This window comes from Microtus oregoni, unplaced genomic scaffold, assembly GCF_018167655.1.
Source record: "Microtus oregoni isolate MIOR12 unplaced genomic scaffold, Mior012 000110F_ref0000174, whole genome shotgun sequence".
NCBI lineage: Eukaryota > Metazoa > Chordata > Mammalia > Rodentia > Cricetidae > Microtus > Microtus oregoni.
This window is the reverse complement of record NW_024544728.1, coordinates 2,965,023-2,984,156: the sequence shown is the minus strand read 5'-3', so window position 1 is coordinate 2,984,156 and position 19,134 is coordinate 2,965,023. Positions and strand designations below refer to the sequence as shown.

At 42.1% G+C, this 19,134-nt stretch overlaps 1 protein-coding gene and 1 pseudogene across 1 annotated transcript in view; both read right to left on the bottom strand.

Moving 5' to 3' along the window:
* The window catches only part of LOC121443625 (E3 ubiquitin-protein ligase MARCHF3), a 149,399-nt gene extending 131,952 nt beyond the window's left edge, over positions 1–17,447 (bottom strand). Inside the window, exon 1 of the mRNA XM_041645446.1 lies at positions 17,218–17,447. The gene's annotated coding sequence lies outside the window, so the exon portion shown is untranslated. The remainder of the gene's footprint in view (positions 1–17,217) is intronic.
* LOC121443622 lies at positions 7,170–7,650 on the bottom strand (annotated as a pseudogene).
* Positions 17,448–19,134: the final 1,687 nt, after the last annotated feature.

Sequence of the window (19,134 nt, the reverse complement as noted above, 5' to 3'; positions counted from 1 at the left end):
CTCTTCATTTTCCTATGAAACTAAACCCACCACACCCTACCAACTCCAGTCACCCAGCTCAGGTGACAAATGGTCTTGCTTCTTCTTGTATTAAAGAATGAAACTTAACCAGCTATTCTTTGGTGATCAGACACATTTAATTGAGTTCTTCAGTGTAACATGGGTTAAATAAAGAGCCCAAATGCTAATTTAAGCAACCAGCTAGTAATCTAGTGAGCACTGCCCTTACAATTATAAGTTACCAACCAGATGCTGGTTTGACACCTTCCTAACTGCAGAAAGGAAGCCAGTCAGAAGGCTTACAAGATGAACAGTATCACAGTTAACACCAGAACATGCCCATAGAAATGAACTAGGTTTTTGTTCCTTTCCCAAAAAGGAAACGTTAAGGCCCTGAAAGGAGTCTGGTGGCTTCTATATCACCTCCAGCCAGAGGCAGAGGCAGAGGCAGAGGCAGAGGCACAGGCAGAGGCACAGGCAGAGGCACAGGCAGAGGCAGAGGCAGAACTAGGGGTCAGGATTTTGACTAGGGTCAAAGCAGAATAGAAGACCTGACCATCTGGTTATTTATATTGACTTTAGAAAGAAATCTTATAGTAGAAACCCAAAACAGGTAACTAATTTTTTAACATGGTAAGTGGTTGTGCAAAACACATAAGGATTTAAATATTTATTATTCATACATTCTTGAAACTAAAAAGAGCAGCCAAAATCTACCCTTCCACTTAAAAGCAAAACTGTCTTTCAGACATTCCTAGATCTTTTCTAGGATGCTTCCGCAAATCTGTCAGCTCACGTTCTCTGAACCAAGTCTAGACAGGGAGCTGAGCCTCCAGCTCACAACCAGCTCACACTGTGATGACTGCGAACAGACACGTAGAGGGAGAAAGGGCTAGCCGACACATCAGCTGTCATGCTTCCCGGGTTCTCTTCGATCAAAATCCTACCGTCTTTTCACTGCTGACAGGAAACAGCTCCCAGGACTTTCATTCTCAAGGGCTGTATTTCTAACCTGTTCCCAGTATACTCTTCTTGGATCAGGCATGAAGTTCTAGGTTCTGTGTTTAAGCTGGAGAAGGAATATAAACTAAAATACCATGGACATTTTTTCTCGCTTAAGGATATTATTCAAGTGTAAGAGGAAAAGTCTGATGTATAGAATAGCATGCATGACTGCTGAGATTATACCAAGTGACGTCACTCAGACAGACAAAAAGGCAAATACTTCACAGTCCCTTTTAAAATGGGATGAAGCTATCAAAAACACAGAGACAAACACCATAAGGAACGGTGCTTGTCAGGGTGTTGTGGAGGATAGAATAGGTGGTTACTGTTAAATGGGTATAGATTTCTAGTTGAATGAGGTCTGGAGATAGATGGCGTTAACAGTTGCACATCATGAAGGTATTTAATACCACTGAACTGCATACTTTAAAAGCTGATATGGTAAATGCTATGCTTGTATTCTACCCCATTAAAATAATAATTTTCAAAAATACCTATTCCACTGAGATTTCCTTCTACATCTCTGCCCTCTTCAAAGTTATAACCTACATGAAATAATCCCCGTACAAAATAGAGTGTTTTAATCTGCATTAAGAACCTTTGAAAACACAAGCCTAGGGAGACCTCTGAGATTCAAGCAATAAAGCTCTCCACTCAAAGTACAGTGAGTCTGTAAGCCAGGGTACACTTGTGAAGGACTCTGTGCTGGAAGTGGATGAATAAGGCTCTAATGACAGATCCAAATTCAGTCATCACGGCAGGTCTCTATGTCCTCGTCTAAATAACCACAGGCTCTTTGGGCATGTATTCAACTGCTCAGTGTAGCACGAAGGAGTGGCAATGCCCAGAATCTAAGGCTCCATTTTGGTTTGAGTCCTCAAAATGCAGTATTATCTCTCATCAAAACAAAGGCTGGAGAGTACTGCTCCCTCCCCCCCTCAGTCTTTTGTGTGACATCTAGAATATCCAAGTGTCTTTGGAAAACTCAGTATCTTCAGTGGTGGAAATTCCCTCTTATACTAAATGTTCCTCATATTGCCCCCAAAGAATTGATAGTTAGATCTCCTAAAGGCACCCTCTGTCATGTGCCTACATTACCACATTTTCAAATATGAAGACAAGGGAAACTTTTAAGAGAACTCGTGAGAACTGTTTTCAATCTATTATCCTTGTTAAAAATTTCAAACATCAAGTGAACCCATCCATGTAAGTGTATACAGCTGATTATGGTTTTCTGTGTACACTTACAGAATGTAATGGCTATCATTTTAATTGACATTCTCAAGTCTGTCACTGTGCAAATCTAAGCAGCTCAATTATTTTGCCCAACAGGAGAATTACACTATCCAGAAACAAATGAGAAAAAGACATTAAAAGGCTATCCTTGTTAATGCTTTCAAATTGGGCTAAAGTTAGTTATATCCTGTTGAGCCTTCTAATTCTTTGGAGGACCAATGCAAGCATGGCGAGACATACTGCTTAGGTCTCTAATCTTAACTGTGACATTTCCTGTCTCATGTTTTACCATCAATAGTGACCTACTTGTTAGACCATGTGGTTTTCCAACCAGAGCTTTTGATGCTAACACATGGGAAACACAATTATTTTTATATTTAGCACAAAGTGTAGCCATGGAACATTTAAGATGATTTCCAGCTTAAACTATCTGTACTAATCCTATTTTGCAGTAATTTTTTTCTTTTCATTTAGAAATACAGTAGTTATGGTCTGCTAAAAGCAAAACATTCATCCTTTGTTTTCTAAGCAACCCAAGAAGATGTTAAGGTATGTTAGTATTTAATAAATAGAAAACTAGCAAAGAGTCAAAGAATCATGTCCTAGTTACTCAAGAGGAGTAGCAAATGACTTGTTGAAGATGAAAATAAATAATGCTAGCAGTATCATTTAGAGCTGAAATTCTTAGTAAAGTGGAGGTAGTTCACTAAAATCATTAAGAAGAATAGACAAAAAAAATTTCATATTAGAAACACAAAAAAGAACCCCAAGTTTCATAAGGGAAAACTGGGCAAAACCTAAAATCTCATTGAGAAACAGTGCATTAGAGGGTACAAATCCCTGGGAAGAAAGTCTGTCCATACAATGAAATAAACTTAAAGGTAAGCCAATGTTTTACTAGGCAAAGTAATACTGCTGTCCATAGCTTTCAAAATTAAGAAGAAAGTCATCATTACAAATTTCCATTTGTATGTAACATTGCAAACACTGCTTAGAATGTAGTTTTGATATAAAAAGCCCAATGGAATGAACCAAGTGTCCCACAATCTAAGAATGAATACTTGCTCAGTGTCACTTGTGAATAAGTAAATTCCCAACATGCAACCAAATCTCCAAATGGAGTTTGCAGTATTTAAGTGAATTTTCAAAGCTATGGCTATCACACCAGCTCAAACGCAGCTGCTTTTATGAACCATAAAGGATCTTTCAAATCATGGTGCTCACACATGGAAAAGCACATGCTACACTTTGCCTCAGCCAAAGAAACCTCACTGCCACCCTGCAAAGTACGTGGGAAATACTCCAGCAATGTATGTACCCATTATGAATTCTTTCTCATCGCTACTGCGTTTGCTATGCATTTTCTATAACCCCATGCTGCTTCTCACCTACACAGCCTTGACAGGAAAAAAAAAAAAAAGGAGAAAAAGAAAAAGAAAGAATTCAGTTGGTACATAAAAGGGCCAGTCTATTATACATGGAAACCACCCGGCCAAAAGCAGGCCCCCAAGAGCCACAGACCATATGCCTATAAAACTTAAATAATAATAAAGACACATTAGCCCAACCATTTAATTCCTGGTCTCATTTTCACTACGATCCCGGTGAATGCCAACAAATTTATATCTCCAACTTTACTCAGATTAAAAAGTGCAAATGAAACAAGAAGAAAGGGCTCTCCATCAAGACACATGAGGAATGAAAAAAGCATGATGTCAACATTAAAACGTCCTTCTTTCATTTCTTCTGACTTGTTTCTAAGGCTTAATATAAAAAGAATCTGCAAGAACTTGACTACAAATTGGTCTCAAATACAAACACATTTTACTCAATATAAAGTTTAAATCTGTTTTTGGAAATCAGATGCTGGAAGTTTAGCCTGAAATATATTTCATAGTAAGTGACTAGCAAGTTTTCCTGACAAGGGAACATCTGGTGACAAGAGAAAAAAAAAAAAAGGAAGCGGATTGACTCATACTACGGGCTAAGGGCTAAGTATCTTAGCTTGTGGGGTCCCCTGCGGGGAGGGCCTAGGGGAAAATGAACAGGGACAAAGGGGGAATGCAAAATTTTTGTCCAACTTAAATATGGTTTACTTAATTGCATGCCAATATCACACTGCAAGCCTCAGAAAAATAATGCCTTGCATATAATTAGCATGACACAACCCACAGAACAACAATAAAATTAAAAACTGCAGATACTTACAAAAGCACTCACTTTGATGAAGAAGGTGAAGCCAGAGCAAAAGGACATTGGAAGAAAACACTGCTTCATGTATGCCAATTGCTCATGAATTAACATGTGCGGTAAAGCTATCTTTCAATTTGCACCTCCATAATGACTTTGGAACAATTAAGAACACAGTTCCGAGAAAGGAGTCATTTAAGTACATATATGAGTTGAAAAATTAAGTGCATGCAAAGAAATCAATTTTAAGTGAATTTACCATTATATAATTCTCCCACTTTAAAATTCAGTCTTATAATTAATTTCCTTCTTAAACAGTTGAAACCAAATTAGAAGTGTTGGTATCAATAAACTATTCTAAATAAGAAATCCAGAATTTATTATTCAAATGCCCCTCTTGCACTAGGCTTTCTTAAAACTCACATGTATATAACTATAGTAAGTGTATTTTTTTGCGAAAGAACTTTGATGTGTTTCTTTTTCCATTGAACAGAATAATACAGATTTAATTAGTTTTAAAATTTTACAAGAAAAAATTCTGAGCTTGATATATTCAGACTCAAATGACAACTGGCCTTTACCTTACGGTGGGAGATAAAGGCTGATTCTGGGTTACTAGAAATCAAGATTTGTAAGCACTCATTTATTAATTGACTTATTCATTTGTTTGCTTGTTTATTTTAAAATATGGGTGGAAGGCAACAAATCAAAAACTAGATAACTGAGTAAATTATATGAGACTATTACAAGTACCATAAAGCAAACAAAAGTGGGGAGGAAACAGTCAGGGCTGGGGAGGACACCTAAACAGATAGATGGGCTAGTCCTTGGATATAGTTAGAAAGAAGAGCTATTTCAAAGCCTGGTTAGAAAGGATGTAGCCATAGGAACAAAGGCTGTGTGATCCAAGCAGAAGGGATCACAAATGCGAAGGGTCACAGGTGGGGAAGAGACTGGCTTATTACACCAACAATAAGAAAGCCATATGGTTAGAAAATTGGTCAAGGGCCACGGGATAAATAATGAGGCCATGGAGATGGGCAGGGTCCAATCATTTAAAGCTCTGCTGACTGTGATAGTCCTAGGACTATCTTCCAAGAAAATAGGCAGTGATGCTGAGTAGGGAGGGACATGAGCAAGTGAACTCTCATGGCTGAATCCTAGCTTAGCCACTTATTACCTGTGTGACCTCAGCGAATCACTAAGTCCTCTTGGATGCCAAATTCTTACTTTACAAAAGCATGCATAAGAAATCATGTCCAGTTATAAACATCCATAATTATCATTCTTGTTAGCAGAATGATATATCAAGTTAATACAATTGTTTACATTCATCTAAACCTATAGTACAAAATATACCAGCGAGAATTATTGAGAAATAAGCAAATTATTTAAAATTTTCTATTTTACTAATCAAAGAGCATCTACCTCTTGAGTACAAGAAGACATAAATTAGTACATTCAAACTCATTAGGTTTTATTGTGGCTGTAATCAGAATAATTATTGATCTTAGCTCACTTCTCTGTCCCTAATTAGTTTTCATTGTATCTTTCTTGCTTCTATCCATCAGTGGTACCTACCAACCGCATCGCAGCCATGACAAGGAAATGTTCGAAGTCATAACATGCAGTAGACATTTACATATGCCTCAGTGTCTACCCTGTACCCCACCTCTCCCAAGTCCTGTATACCTTTCTACTCTTCCTTGTTAACAGAATGCCAATTGTGCTCACTGTTTCCCCTCGGGCACTGATGCATGGCTAGTGACTCAGGTGGCTGGGCATGTGAGCCACTTCAAGGGAATGTTCTCATTATCTTCAGAAGAAACTTTGAAATAATGGCAGTGGTTCCATTTTTCTGTGCTCTAGATGTTGTCATGTTTGCAAGTGACATCTGAACTGCTACAACCAAGTCAGAAATACAAAGAGAACTAGTCTTAGGAGGAAATGGTCCATGACAAGAACAGGGAAGATGAGAGGGATCCCACCTTGAGAATGCCATTGCACCCCTTAATCAACTGCTCTTGCTATATGCCCTATTTTTCACTTAAGATTTACATTTCTTTACTATGTATATCAGTTTGAAGTGGATGCAGATGATCTTCTAGGGAAAAAGATCCTACCCATTTCTCTTTCTCTGGGAAGGTCCAGGGTTAGAAGCTAGGACTCCAACTCTAGTTCAACAAGGTTTAAGAATCTTAGAACACAGGGTAATACAGCATTTTCCTCGGCATCACTGAGAAGTCATACAGGCAAACACATGGGTAGCCAGTACCAAATGCTCTCTCGGTTGCGTTCCCTACCTGTTTCAAAAGTTTTACTTTTGTTTCCCCACCTGTCTGGGACATTTGTTCTCCTGAGACATAAATGGAGTATAGTTTTCATGGATCTTTTGTTCCACAAGGTTGCCAACTAAGCCTTTATCCAATTATAAGATTTTCAACAGAGATGACACAAGGATATTGCAGATCTCAGTCACAGGCCAGATGTTAAGGAGCAAAAACTGCTTCATATTCTACTTAGATCAGAGGACTAACTTGGGAGAAAAAACCACTCCAGAGAAGATTAGGATTTCAAGTTAGAAGGCAGATTTGCCTGAAAAAAAAAAAAAATCTGACAGTTTGCTGTTTTTTTTTTTTTCTCCCTTTGTGTAAAATTTCATTAAATGTTTTTACAGGACAAAGACAACATCCAACCTCCGAGTAGCTGCCAAGACCCTGTTATGTTGGAGCCACTAGCTAGGGCATGGGAGGTGGCTCTAGCTTCCTACCCTTCTGTTCTGAGATGGGGGTGGTGAGCAAGATCTCATCTTTTGGTTCCACAATGCTCGCATTATCAGACGGAGGCTTCTTAGGGCTGATTTTACCACTTGGGTCCCAGGGCAGCATGGTCTTTACTTTGATGCCCGGAACACCCTGTCTGGGGAGAACGTGGAGCATGACAGTGTCAACATAGTAGTTAACAGGGTCTCCACTGTGGACCATCGGCCCATCCACAAACTTCATGGACACCACAACCTTGCAGCCCTGGGCCCCACTCTCTTTGCCCAGCAAGCCCTCCTGGAGTTTGTAATGCAGAGACTACCTGAGCAATGGCACACAGACCTCTTGTGGCCACCTTTTCTGCATAAAGTTCTACACTACTCTCAGGGAAGCCGAACCTCTTCTGGAATACTGCTGTCAACTCTCTGATCCAACGACCCTTCGCACCAAGATCCATCCTTTTTATGAGATTACAGTGAAAAGGCCCCAACTACGAGGAAGAAGGCCAACACCAGACACCAAAGATGATATTACTTGATCTTGGAATTCCTGAGCTCTAGACCTGTGAGCAATATGCTTATAAGTCACCCAAACTCAGGTACTTTGCTATGGCAGCCTGAAGAAACTAAGATACCATCAAAGAACAGTGTTTACTTTTCCCTCCTATGTGGAGTTTCTTCTTCTTCTTTTGAAGTGAAATAAATAGTGGGGGTAGGGAATACACTCATTTTTTTTTCAAAATAATAATATGCCAGAGGGGTTGGAACAGGAATACTGTGTGGGGGAGCTGATGACAGGGACTGGAAATACGTTAAGAGGCAGCATATTGTCTAATGATTCCCAATATGTCAAAGCCACTATGGCTTGAAACCAAATTAGCCATTTTAGTCTAATATGTATTTTCCTACAAGAAAATTATAGAATTATAAATTTAAAACATAACGGCAAGCATAAATGTAAGGAATGCAGATTTTTATACTTTTATATAGTATTTAAGAAACACTACTTGGAAAATGGGATAAGCATCATAATGGGTAAAAATTGGCTAAGAGACCACAATTAAGACCGGAATACTAAATGATGCCTCAGCTTGTGAAAGGAGCACTATCAGAATCCCACTTAATGTCTTCATTACTAATGTGCAGCAAAGGTGGAAACTCATTCAACGTGTGAATGGTCTCTAAATGTGTAGATGTGGCCGGGGCAGGGACGCCGTAGGAAAATAGATGGATGGTTAGAAACAATACAACCTAATTAGGCAGATCAGGGCGAGCAAACGGAAACATCTAAAAAGAGAAAAATGAAGTAAGACAAATGAGGAAAATTGAAAGTTACTGTCAATATTTTTTTTAAGGGAAAAAAAATCCAATAGATAAAGGGGAATGTCACCAGCACAAGTAGGAATGGTGAAGACTGAGGTTGTAGGAAGAAAATTACTCTATAAGAAAGCGGTATACGGTTCTCAGAATATTCAAAACCCCACCAGAAAAATGCATGGAATGCTCGCACAAAGTCCTTTGAGAATGATCATAATTACAGTTACTCACAGGGAAGAGATTACTGGTAACACTGGCTGTGAAAGAGCTTTTATCAAGTATGAGTTTTACCTGACAATAGCAGAAAAAAATACATAGGAAAGAAAATACTAGAGGGTGGATGGAGATTGAATTATGGAGAAAGGTTGAAGTTAGGGGCATCTAAAAGCTTAAGGGACAGCAGCCTTCTGACCAAGAACATCTTGTTTGTGAGCTGTGTGCACCAAGTGGAAGAAGAGTAAGTTTCTTTTAAAAATCCATAATACTTTGACTATATTCTTCAAGAATTTCATATTGTATACAATGTATTTGATTCTATCTACCCTGCTCCTCCCAGACCTCCAACACCGTTACATCCCCACCACGTACCACTGTATACCCTGACCACCCTCCTACAGCCGCCCCATCACCCATATCCCTCACCATTACATCCCCACCACCTACCACTGTGTACCCTGACCACCCCTCCTACAGCCACCCCACCACCCATATCCCTCACAGCTTTGAGGAGAGGAAGAGATTTCCTATCTAAGACACAGGAAAAGGACCTGAGAAACTACAAAACAAAATACCACTGGAGGATGCTTATCTGTTGCAGGGAAGAAGGTGAACTTAAATGTACCACTCGGCCTCTGCACTTTATCTGGAGATCCCCTTAAGTCTTCCAGGCACCTAGATCCAAAGGTGAAAATGTAGGCCCTCCTATATGCTGAGAGAAATATTCCTGGTTTAGAAGATCCCAAATGTTGGGGACTGTGGACCCAGACCCTGAATTTCCTGTAAACAACCTGTTATGCTTGCAGCTGCTCTGAGCAAAACAACTTGTGCTTCCTGCGTTTGTAGCTACCCTGAGCCTGAGACACTCAGGAGTTCCTGATGGCAGGGGAGTGGTTTCTGGTGAGTTTGGCTAGGGCGTGGCTATCAGTTAAGGATCCATATATAAGCCGCTCTAGTACACAATAAAGGAGGGCATTCTTGTTTCAAGGATGACCTGGGTCTCTGTCTCTGTGTGTGTGTGTGTTTAAATCTCCAGGCCCTTTGCCCGGCTCGCGGATGGTCCTGTAGAGCAGGCCCTGCACTATAGGTGTAGTACCGTAGTACCGTAGTAGGTAGTAGTACGTGGCAGTACGGAAGGTACACCCAAACCAGTATCTGAGCTCACGTTGCTCATCTTGGTGGCCCTTAGATATTTAAATTCCTTTGGATTTAGACTGTTCAACTTTCTCATGTCTTCTTGGCAGATACAAGAAGAAAGCACATAAATTAAGTGAGACTCAATCTCTCAGATGAGACAAGATAATTCTGGTCCATGATCCCTTGAATCCTCTAAGGCCCCATGAGATCAACATGAAAGAGCTGTATTAATGGCTTTATTTCAGAAAGTTAAGTTTAATTCAATTGAACTATAAGCTACTTGAATGCATGATCTATACATGACTGTAGTAACGGAACTCCTGGCACTAGCTTACCTAAGCCACTAAACCATAATGACCATGTTGAGGGTACTTCCTCAAAGAAAGGGAATTTACAAATGGAAACTACTTTGAAACTTAGTCTCTAAGCTAAAAATATACTTCAATTATTATTTTTGAAAGCTTCCCTATCACAGTGACTGGATGACAGCTGCCTCTCGGCTCAGCAGGGTCTTGTTCTTCAGAGGGCCCTTATATCTCCCCACCAATATGACCTGGCCATTTCCCCTGGACAGAGAGGGGAACCAAGCCATCAGTGACTTCAGAAGACATGAGTGAGGCAACACCACATGTGAAAGAGGAGCTGCCTTTCAGGATATAACATGGAGTGTGAGAACAAGAAGGGTCATGGGAGATGGCCTCGAGAGGGAGACAACTGGGGGAGTTCTTGAGGGAGTCACACCAGCAGGCAGGAGGAGGAGGTAAGGCAGGAATGAAGTAAAGGGGCTTTGATGGTGGAGCAGGAATGGATAAATATTATATGACGTGCTGACACTGGTTCTATGGTTCAGTAACGGCAACACTTGTGCTTTAGATGGATGATTTTATGTAGATCCCTTGGAGCCCCAAGAACCTCCATCTGTAGCTTTCCGTAGCATCTAGCACAGCTCGCCACTATTTCTAACAATGCTTTCTTGAGATATTATAGGATGAAAAACAGGTTGCTGACTTTAAATACGTCCAGGCTTCCAAACTGCAGAGGAGAATGCAGGAGGTTAAGATGAGAGCCTGAGTCCAAAAGGGGCATGGAGAGAAAACTTTCCCCAAAGTGTCAACGATTGAAATGAATTTTGAACTAGCTAAGCAGACAAGAGCTAATAGTCAACTACAATTCTTTTGAAAAAAAAATAATGTCTGCCCATGACAGGTACTCAATTCGCATTTGTTAATTATGTTTAGCTTATTTTGATTTCTAGACTGGGAGCTACTTCTTACCATATTTGCTTTGTCAATTAAAAAGATAAATCTATCCATATTAGGATACAAGGGCATAATCTTTAGAAAAATATTGTATCGGGCTGGAGAGATGGCTCAGTGGTTAAGAGCACTGGCTGCTCTTTCAGAGGTCCTGAGTTCAATTCCCAGCAACCACATGGTGGCTCACGACCATCTGTAATGAGATCTGGTACCCTCTTCTGGCCTGCAGACATATGTACAGACAACATCTTATACATAATAAATAAATCTTTAAAAAATATTGTATCTTGGGGACTGGAGATACGGATCAATGGTTAAGAGTACTTGTTGCTCTTGTAGAGGACTCAGATTAACTCCCAACAACCAAATGGTGATTCACAACTGTCTGTATTTCTAGTTCCAGGGGATCTGATGTCTTCTTCTGGCCTCAGTGGGCACGAGGCAAGCACGTGGTACACACACACACACACACACACACACACACGTGCAAGCAGAACACTTATACACATAAACTAAAATAAAAAAAAATGAATCTCAGAACCAGACATGGTTGTAATCCTCATATTCAGGAGGCAGAAGCAGGTAGATCTCTGATTTTGAGGCCAGGCTGGTCTATACAGAACATTCCAGTTCAGTCAGAGCTCCACAGTGAGACCTTGTCTCAAAAGAAAAGTCTTAGGGTATACACTCATAATTTTTCCAATTATGTGGCATCTTCTCGCTCTATTTATTTCCATAGCAAAAGTTTTAAGAACCTTCAAAAAGAGTGTATTCTGCTCACTTGAAATATGTGTGTGTTTTAGCATAAAATATACTTGGCATATCCTAACATAATTGGATAGCTACGCCTTGCAAAAACTTGATTTCTTTTTAATCAAATTTTTAGAACCATACTGGGTTTCTTGCCAGGGCTGCAAGAGTGTGCAATAAATACATCATTAGATCAATGGTGGTCTGATGATAGATTACTTGAAAGACATTTCCAGCCAAGAAGAATAAGATCAGATGTCTCATTGTGCGAAGATTAATAAAATATTGTTTAAAGCATAGATACCAAGTTAATATAACAGGGAAGGAAACATTGCAAAACAGAACGAGAACAGCCAGGGGTTTATGATGTAGGGGTATTGATCATGGATTTTTCCTGAGCACTTGAGACCAGCCACACTATTATATATGCCTCGGATTAGACCTTGAGATGAGAAGGGAAAAAAGTTATAAAAAGAAGAAACCAGGGGAAGGCCTGCTGCTACAATAAATTATTAAAAGCAAGCAGGGTGAGTGGGTTGTGAAGACAACAAGGAACAGAATCAATGCCCGCAAGAAACCCCAAACCATCCCCACTTCTATAAATTTCTCACCACTCTGTCTGGCATTTCACTAGAGGTATTTCTTTCCCACACAGTCCCCGCCCCACCCCCACCCTGACCCTTCACTCTCAGCCTAGTTCCTTTTTCAGAGCTAAGCATTTGTTTTCCTTGTGTAACCCAGGCTCTGCTGTCTGCAGTCATGTTTTCAGCTTGTATTAGCGGTGTCTGTGAGGACACAGATGAGTGCATCGTCTGCACCTTAAATATAACACGGACGCTGTAAGCCGGGGATACCGAGTAGGAAACACATCAATATCACTTCAGCATCATCCTCCACCCTGTCCTTTCTCCTCATTGCTGAAGCCACAAAGCCAACGCCACACTAAGACTTTTCTAGCTCAGTAACTACTTTCTACAAGAAAATACCACTAGACTGGCAAACAGAGGGACTCAAAGGAGGATTTGGGGAGAACAGTGAAGATGGTTAAAATTTCTCTGTTAGGAGAACAGATTGACTTGAAAAGTGAACATTTTCTTTCTTTTAAATGATTTCACTATGGGAATAAGGGTAAAGAAAAAAGTCAAACACTTGAAAAGAATTTATCAAATGAAAGTTAGATGCCAAAGGGCAGCCATGGTTAAAAAAAAAAAAAAGAATTGTTGCATTGAAGCTTGTAATGACCTATAGCCCAGTTCCAAAAAAAGGCAGCGTTCTACTGTGGCTGCCTGTTTTCTCTTTCCTTTTCCTTTCCTTCCTTCCTTCCTTCCTCTCTTTCTGTCTGCCTGTCTGTCCAAATGGGCATAAGTCAATGCCATTGTGTGTCTGGGGCTGTGGTATACCTCAGGTTTTATAGCCACTCTAAATCCATCGACTCATGTGGAACCTGGGAAAACGGAATGTAAGTAATAATTTTGTTTGTTAGTGTAAAAACAGTATTAGTGTAACATGACAACAGACAAAAATAGTGCAACGCTAAAATGCAAGTCCAAAGAATCCCTCATGTAGGCTTTGTCCCCAGTTGTGCTCCGTGACCTTTAGCAGACATTAGTCTCTCCGCGTCAAGGTTGACTAGTTAAGCTCAGGGTCACCCAAACAATTATCATATGCGCTGGCTGACTTTATAAGTTTTCCTTATAAAGTCAAATCCAATAAAAGGAAAAATGTAAAGACAATGGTTAAAACAAATAAAAAAGCATTGTGACAAACTAAACAAAGGCAGCTCACAGTATTAGGTCAACATCTCACTTATGGGTATTATCTTCAAACATGAAATACAGAATCCAAGTATTATCCTTTTGTGGCTGCTGTTTGCTCATCTATCACTAAGTGGGAAAAAAAATCATTGTCCTCCAAAGATTGAGTGACCTATCAAATGCCAAGTGTTCCCCTATACAGAAATCGCTCTGTAAAGGTCTCTGTGATAATCCAATAGTCTGGAACTAAATAATTTCAGTGTCTCAATCTATCTATATCCTTTTCTCATCTAGGAAGTAAATATTCTCAACATTTCTGACCTCCAAGAAGTCTTTTTTTTTTTAAAACTTGAACAGTAGAGAGGGCAACTTCTGATAGAGATCCATTCTCTTCAAATCTTACCTAAGAGTCTAATGTGAAGAATTTTGTCAGTATGAAATAGAAGAACAGAACACAGAACACACACACTGGGATCAGAAGGTAAATTAACAAAAACTAATTGGTAATAATTTATAATAAAAACTAACGCTGATTTCAGTAAGAATGCAGGTAGCAATCAAATTTCAACCCACTCTGTGGTGATGAGAAATTTTACCCAATTCACGGGACAGCGGTAACTTTCAGAACACGAGTATCGTGGCGACTGGAGCTCATGACTGGTCATCCAAGTCACTACAGTCTGCCAAGGAAACACTTGAGTTTGGTTAAGTCTGTACCATCCCTGACTATATGTACGCTTCCGTCCTATCACCAAGAGATAATGATAGGCCTCCCCTTTCATCCTTCAGGGGAAATGATCGATAACGTGTATTAGGACTGCCGAAATCATCCCAGAATCAAATGGTCAACAATGTGTATTAGGACTGGCCAAATCATCCCAGAATCAAATGGTCAACAACGTGTATTAGGACTGGCCAAATCATCCCAGGGCCTTCCAGAATCACAAGTACAGAAGCAGAGAGTGGATGAGAACCAAGGCCGAGGAGAGGAATTAAATTATTTTGCTTCTCCACGAAGACTTCCTTAACACTGGGGCCAGTTTGGAATAGGAATGATTGAAGATGACAGGCTCAAGACAAAAGAGTCCCATAGTTGAGGAGAGAGTTAATAAACTAACAATTTCATAAGGCCAGCAAATGCCAAATTTATGAATAATCAATTATTATCTTATATCATAAACACAATCCCACTATTTCTTGAAATATGTTCTAGAGGTCCCTTATACCAGAACTTGTCTTGAGTGCTTGGAAATGCAGATTCCTAAGCTACCCTGGGCCCCGGAACTGAATTCCTGGACAAGAACTGAATTTCCAAGAAGCCACTCAGTTCATTTGGATGATTCATATGAAGCTAGGAGGTTCTGTATAGCCCTTCACAAATTTAGACATATATATTTATTAGGGATTTACATATTTTCTCCCAAATATTTATGTACCATAAAAATGAAAATACTTCTTGTGCTGAGTTCTTAAAACCACTTCAATTTATAATGAACACCACTATTAAAACGTAATTAAGAACATAAAATTATTGTGAAAAAGATCAACGATGCTTCTTGAAAGTATTGACTTTATTGTCATTAACAGTAACTATACTATTAAAGGAATTTATAGCTTTTTAAAGTATCAGTCACTTGCCTGCAGGAACTTATTAAGCTGTTGTAATAACACTCCTCCCATACCTTTTTAGTCATCAGAAATTTTATGATAAAGCCTTTTTATTATTTTTAAACTACAAATTGTGACTATTGTTACTAGTGATTAGGCCAAACTTAAGCTTATTTCTAGTGTATAAATTCCTGAAGGCACGCTCCATTGGAATTACTAAGGCAACCTTGACTTCCACATTGGCAATAAAGTTCTATTTACTTCTATTAAAGTATGTGTGAGCATGTTTGTGTGTGTGTACGTGTGTGTGTTCAAAACAATTTATTTTCAGTGCATTCTCTGAAGCAAAAGAAAATAGTTTGTGATATACATGTCCCTGCAAGACTGTAAACCAGCCTTACTGGCGACATGACAACCACATTTCTTCTCAGGGAATTATTTTTTTCCCTCTTGTAATTCCCCCTCCTCAAATTATTGCTACAACTATCTCAGAAAAGCCAGTTGCTCCTTTCTAGAGACAGCATTCCCTTCATCTCCCTCAATAAAACTGCAAGTCCAGGCCAAATAATGGACGAAAATAGAAGTCAGGAGGGAGGCTTTGTTTGTAGTGTGCTGTTTTGCTAAGGGTTGCCCCCTACCCACGGTCCACCCCGGTGCTCTGGCTGAAGGTACATGCTATGTTTTAACAGATGGGCTGGCTGGCGGCTGCTGGGCTGTAAAACAGGAACGTGGAATCTGCACCGAGTAGCATTGAACTGAGTGCTTGTAAAGTTCACGGACACATACTGACCCAGACAGACCAGACAGATGCTGACATGCTTACACACACACACACACACACACACACACACGATCACATACCTCCTAGCTAAGAGGGTTCATCTCTGTAATCCAGGGGAAGTTCAAGGCTGAGTTAATACTTCATTTATTTCTACCTCATTCCCCTATCAATCCTGCACATATATACAGACGCTCTGATATGTGTAAATGTACCCTCACATCTACTACATAAATCAATGTTTTATATATTTTAAAATACTGAACTGCTCCCAACTCCTCCTGATCCATCTCTCTCTAATACTCTTAATAAGCTCTCACGCATATCAAATAAGAATAACAAGACAATACTGCCCTGAATTCTATTTAGTCCATACAGAATATAAGCGCTATCTATGCAACTGCCCTCAGAAAAACAAGCAGCTTTTACCACAAGAGAGGTAAGGAAGAAGAAGGAAAAAAAAAAAGCAACGCAGGCTTAATCACAAACGAAGTGTCAGGTTCAACCTTGAATCCTCTGTTGTCAGTTCCTGTCACAACTTCAACACTTCAACACCCAGGTGCTAAAACAACCACCACCAAACCAGGCTGGCAGACTCTCAGCCTGGCCTTAGCCTCTGGTCCTAACCAAGTTCCTCAGACACACCTTGTTGTGGATGTGGAAGTCTGCGCACCCCAGGAAGAGGGGCGCCCAGTCAAGGGTTGACAGGCAGCGATTACTTCCCAAACTTTAACGTTCAGTACGGCTGTCAATTTCTTCAGATCTGCAGAGTACGGAAGGGGCCTGCTGAGGTCCCCGGAGGGTCCTTCCAATTCTCACTTGGAACGCGACCGGCGCTCGCAGCGCACGCCCGCTCGGGCGCCGGTTAATGTTTAGAAACCAGTCGCAGCCATCTAGGAACTGCTGTGCGCTCACCCAGGCGTCCCCGAGCGCCGTGTCGCCGCCGCAGAGGGGCAGGGGCGCGCCCGGGACCTAAGGGTGACTGCCACCAACGCCAAGTCGGTGCCGACGCACAGTCGCGTCCCGGGCCGAGTTGGGATGCTTTGAAAACCAGAAGTTCGGAAGCCGGGACGCTGGCAGCGAGTAAGTGTCCCCTGCCTTGCCCAGCCCTCCCACGGTCGCCACGCTCCCACCCACTAGCACCGACGCCGTCCCCTGCTCGCTGGCAAAGCGGCGCCGAGGAGCGGCTTGCACGTCGCGGCCACTCACCCTCCTGGCCCAGTGCAGACGCCAAATCCACGCCCCTGCTGCAGATCTTCAATCCCAAGTTTCCCCGAACCGCCTGCTGCTTGCGCCCCGCAAGACCTGGGCTCATTGGAGCTAGTGGGGCACCTGACGGGGATCGCCACAAGCCCGGCGGCCGCCCGGCTCGGCTCAGCAGTCGCCCAGAGCGCGCTGACAATTCACGGACCCGCTCAGCGAATGAGGCGGAACGCCGCGCTGCGCTGACTAGGCGCCTGGGGGGCGGGGCCGTAGGGGCGTGGTCTTCCTCGGGTCAGCCCCCGTAAGGCGGGGCGTCCACTAGCATCTGACTGGCGTTGTCCATAGCCAATCGTCGGGAAAGCAGGACTCTTGGAGGCCGTGGGTGGTGCCTACCGCGTGGTCCCGCCCCTCGGTCACTGTCCTATCGTTTACGGCCGAGCGTTGGCCGGGAGACGCTCTGGCGACCCGACCCGTAAGTTGGCGGTTGTGAAGTGCTGTGCTACTCCAGCGTGGCCTGATGCGGTGGGGTCGCCCCGGGAACGAGGCTGCGACCAGAGAAGGCCCTTGCTGCTGACAGACGGCTGGAGCTCCCAGAGCCGTCGCGAGTGGGCATGCAGCGGAGAACAACCCTCGTACCTGGCACCAGTAGGAGGTGCAGGATTTGGCCCCCAAAGACGCCGCATCGTTCTGAGGACTCTGAGTACCCATAGAGGGTGAGTCCCATCAGATTCAACCCTACTGGAAATGGCTCTAAGCTCCGAGAGGGAAACACTGTGGCCAACCTCCGGGAAAGTGCAAAGCAAGACTCTCCCTTTCCCTCCACACCGCTAGGGACCCTTTGCAAAAGCCTGATTTTTCTCACGCCCCAAGGCGCCCCCACGCACTTCCCATCCTCCCCAGTTGGTTCTGCTGCTGTCTGCTTGGCGCTCCAGGAATATCAAGAGGCCAGAATCATCCATCTTCTTGGACAGAAGACCGCAGAGTAAGCTACATCTGTCGGATTCTGCGTTCCCCTCTCTCCACTTCGGAAACCTTGATTCAGATGAAGAAATGAAGCCGCTTATAGTGGAAAGTGCGTTGGGAGTCTTTAGGTCGTTGTCAACTTACTTCCGCTGCTGCAGTCCTGCTAGAATGGTCTTTTCGGCCAGGTTTGAAGGCTGTACATACATACACACACAGGACTGGGGATCGAAGGGAATGTACAGTCCGAAGCAGGTACTTGAGTATTGCCGTCTAATTAAGGCTTAAAATATGAGCATGTCCTAGACTGTCCTCTGGTGTGGGGTACAGCCTATCTGGCCTAGACCTGTACCCATCACCCAACTCGTGTCAACAGAGATGAACAACAGAACAGAAAGAAGCCAAGGTTGCTGCTGTTCTGCCGTTCACAGGCCCCCACCGCACCCCACCTCTTACTTGTGCTTGCAACCCAAGAGCTTCAGATCATTGTCTCGGTTCTAGGAAATCCTAAAGGGTCTCTGTAGTCACTCAGCACAGGTGGCCGCTCATATATGAGAGCGCTGCAGGTGTCATTTCAATGGCCACCTGGCTGCCACAAGTCCCTGCATTGCACAAGCTCATTGTCATATGATGTTTTACTCTTTTGGCTTTTTGAGGGGCCCGCCATCCAGCTCCCAGCTGCCCAATAAATCACACAGAGAGGCTTATTCTTAGTTATGAAGGTCTGGCCTTAGCTTGGCTTGTTTCTAGCCTGCTTTTCTTAACTTATTCTATCTACCATTTGCCTCTGGACATTTTTCTTTCCTTACTTTGGTATATCTTACTTTCACGCTTACTCTGTGGCTGGCTGAGTGGCTGACCCCCTAGTGTCCTCTCTCCTCTTTTTTTTTTTTTGCTCCTCCTGGAGTTCTCCTATTTATACTCTCTACCTGCTAGCTCTGCCTACCCTTTCTCCTGCCTTGC